Here is a 4,443-nt window from a genome sequence, read left to right on the forward strand (position 1 = left end):
ACCTTCAACTAGAAAGTCTCCTCCAAGTAGCACCCAAGAACAACCCAAATAATATTAATAAGTAAGAACTAGTAACTTATTAATATGTGCCCTTGATAATAATACTAGTAATATTACTAACTATTCTTAGTAATAATGCATACTAGAGAATAATTGTAGAGAGATGGAGGAAGTTTTGTTCACATGCAAAATAATGAATTGTGTGTAAGAGAGGTAGTGTGAGCAAGTGAACAAATATATGGAGTGTGTAAGGGGGAAAGGAAGTGGCGGGTTGAAGGAGTCTTTAGTGGACAATTTTTGTTTTATATTTTTATCTTACATCACATGCAAAATGTAGTATAAGACATATATTATGGTAGTATACAAAATAAGGTAAAAATGATTATGTAAGTAATCATTCATTGCACTTATTTTACACGGTCCACATGACCATATACGGGTCCATGTTGGTTTTTATATTTGTCGCACAAATCCGTGTAATTTTCATTTTAAACATCGTTTCATGTTTAAATGCTTCCATAATAAATTCGTCCAATTCACTCCGTAAATATACGTGTACCACTACACATATTATTTACGTACTAATATTAATCACATTAATCAATTAGTACAATTTTAGTAAATTAACAGTTAATTAACTAAAACCGTTTCCCAAAACTTATTATTTAATTATCGCATAATTAAATAATAATCGCCGCTCCTCGAGTTCGCAACTCGAAATCTCTCTAATACTAATCGACTAACCTCTTAGTTGATAAATCAAGGGACTAAATGAATTGTATCTCATACAATTAATTAGTTATCAATTGGGGTTCGTTCCTTTAGGTGTGACCGAAAGGGGTCAGTTGATCACCGCCGTCTCACGACAATAACGTCAAACTCTAGTCAGCCAACCGTTATCGATTTACGTTAATCAATCGACGAGGATCAAATAATTAAATATCCGATGATATTCTATTAATGAGATTTATTATGTTAACGCACTATTGTGGAGGACACTAGCTCCAACAATCTCCCACTTGTCCGACACAAGGTGTGCGCTACCAATTCTCTTGTCCGTTTTAATCTCCCACTCAATGCAAGGTGTCTTTCAGGTCGCACTTGCACATGAACACATCGCGAGTGGTTTTCTCGATCGGGAGTGTGACTACCGGACCGGAAAAATCTCTCACAGATTACTTCCGAGCGTGGCCACGCATTTGTAGTCATTAACTCCTCGAGTGGCCTTGAGATATAGTTACCCAACGTGGGTGGACAATTTCTGTATGCCCTATCTATCCTATTGCACAATACTGACTCACCATGACCTAGTAAATGCCCTTTTGGCCTCCTTTCACGGCACGACCTAGGACAAAAACCAAAGTCACTCGGAAAGCGCACCGCTCGATAATAGTCTCATCAAAAGAATCGACTCATTAGAACATCTTAGAGATCCCCGCCACGACCAGGCGTCTATAATAGAACTTAGGACTCTCTAAATGGTCACTGTCCGGCAAAGTGTCACACACTCGGCCTATGTAATCGACCAGTCATCACATATGACCTTATGGTGTTGAACAACCATCAATCGACTTACAATCTAGTCACTCCGAGACGTCACCTCATTAAGTGACTAGGGACAAAATACAATGTTCATCTTATTCACTTGAATAGTGTTCAACATTGTCTCCACAACATATTCAGATAAACAAGGTATTAAAATTTAGTCACACTAAATAAAAATTCATAAAAGAATGAATACGAAAACAATGAATATGATTATCATATATATAATAAAAGATACACTATCCAATTATTACATATCCATAATCTAAAGAAAATCTGGTACTCGTCTCAATCCCATAGAGACGACATGACCATCATGCTTAGCCTTTGATAAAGGCTTGGTTAAAGGATCAGCAATGTTGTCATCTGTCCCAACCTTACAAATGTCAATTTCCTTCCTTTCCACATAATCTCTAATTACATGGTATTTCCTTTCAATGTGTCTAGATTTGTTACTAGACTTAGGCTCTTTGGCTTGAAAAATAGCTCCACTGTTATCACAATATAGAGTGATAGGATCTTTGGCGGAATGGACTACTCCTAGCCCCTCCATGAATTGCCTAATCCAAACGACTTCCTTCGCATGCCTCGCACGCAAGGTACTCAGCCTCTGTTGTAGAATCCGCAGTAACACTTTGCTTGAAGCTCTTCCAGCAAACAACTCCTCCATTTAGCATAAACACGTAGCCGGATTGGGATTTCATGTCATCCCGATCAGTTTGGAAACTTGCGTCCGTGTAACCTCTTACACACAACTCAGTTTCTCCTCCAAACACTAAGAACGAATCCTTAGTTCTTCTCAAGTACTTAAGGATGTTCTTTACGGCTATCCAGTGACTCTCACCAGGCTTGGCTTGATACCGACTTGTCATGCTCAAGGCATACGCAACGTCGGGACGAGTGCAAATCATAGCATACATGATAGACCCAACAGCGGAAGCATAAGGGACGGTCTTCATGTGTTCAATTTCCTTAGGGGTAGAGGGAGACTGTGACTTGCTCAAAGTAATCCCTTGGCCCATAGGTAGAAATCCTCTCTTGGAGTCTTTCATATTGAACCGGTCAAGAACTTTGTCAATATAAGCTTCTTGACTCAATGCTAGTATCCTCTTGGACCTATCCCTATAGATCCAGATACCTAAGATTCGTTGTGCCTCTCCCAAGTCCTTCATTTGGAAGTGTTTCCCTAGCCACTCCTTAACGGAAGTGAGCGATGGAATGTCATTCCCAATGAGCAATATGTCATCCACATATAGGACAAGGAATACAACCTTACTCCCACTAAACTTCATGTATAAACACGGTTCTTCCACACTTCTAGTGAATCCGTATTGTTTAATGACATGATCAAAGCGATGATTCCAACTCCTAGATGCTTGCTTAAGACCATAAATGGACTTCTTGAGCTTACACACCTTCTTAGGGTTAGATGTATCCACAAAACCTTCGGGTTGTATCATGTACACCTCTTCTTCTAGAATCCCATTCAAGAAGGCGGTTTTGACATCCATTTGCCATATCTCATAATCATGAAATGCGGCAACCGCTAAGATTATCCTAATGGACCTTAGCATAGCGATCGGAGCGAAGGTTTCGTCATAGTGTAAACCATGAACTTGGGTGAAACCTTTTGCCACCAATCTAGCTTTGTAAACATCCACATGTTTATCCACGCCGATTTTAATTTTGTATATCCATTTACACTGAAGAGGTCGCACTCCCTCAGGTAAATCCACCAAGTCCCATACTTGGTTCTCGTACATGGAATCCATTTCGGACCGCATGGCTTCTAGCCAAAGCGAGGAGTCGGGACTAGACATGGCCGATTTGTAGGTAGTGGGTTCATTACTTTCAAGAAGTAACAAAACACCATCCTCTTCGATGTTACCAAGGTAGCGATCAGGTGGATTAGAAATCCTACTTGACTTTCTAGGAATAATTACCGTTTCAAAGGAAGAGGGAATGCTATCCTCCACGTTCTCCTCTACCTCATTCTCGGTTTGTGGCTCTCGAACTTCTTCAAGTTCAAATTTTCTCCCACTGTCTCCTAGAAATAAATTCCTTTTCTAGGAAGACAAAGATCACGAGCCACAAACACTTTGTTCTCGTGTTTATTGTAGAAGTAATAGCCACGTGTTTCCCTTGGATATCCTACAAAAAGACATTTGTCAGACCTGGGTGCAAGCTTATTGTCAGACTTGATCTTAACGTACGCTTCGCAACCCCAAATACGCATGAATGACAAATGAGGGACTCTCCCTGTCCATATCTCGTATGGAGTCTTATCGGCCGCTTTAGTCGGGCTTCGATTTAGTGAAAACACTGCAGACAAGAGGGCAAAACCCCAAAATGAACTAGGAAGCTCAGTTAGACTCATCATTGACCGAACCATATCAAGTAAAGTTCGGTTTCTCCTTTCGGCCACACCATTTAATTCTGGTGTGCCAGGAGGAGTCCATTGTGATATTATACCACAATCTTTTAGGTGTGAATCAAATTCAATATTTAGATACTCACCACCACGGTCGGACCGTAGAGTCTTTATCTTTTTATCCAATTGGTTCTCTACTTCCTTTTGAAACTCTTTGAACTTGTCAAAGGCTTCACTTTTGTTCTTCATTAAGTAGACATACCCATATCTACTTAAGTCATCAGTAAAAGTAATGAAGTAGAGAAAACCTCCTCTAGCGGTGATGGTTAATGGTCCACACACATCCGTGTGTATGAGAGCCAAAACCTCACTTGCTCGTGTCCCTTTTCCCGCAAAAGGTGCACGAGTCATCTTGCCTAAAAGGCAAGACTCGCATGTACCATAAGATTCGAAACCAAATGGTTTGAGCACTTTTGATGAAGCAAGTCTCTTAATGCGTCTTTCGTTTATGTGGCCTAAACGACAAT

Source organism: Silene latifolia, unplaced genomic scaffold, assembly GCF_048544455.1.
Source record: "Silene latifolia isolate original U9 population unplaced genomic scaffold, ASM4854445v1 scaffold_307, whole genome shotgun sequence".
Lineage (NCBI taxonomy): Eukaryota > Viridiplantae > Streptophyta > Magnoliopsida > Caryophyllales > Caryophyllaceae > Silene > Silene latifolia.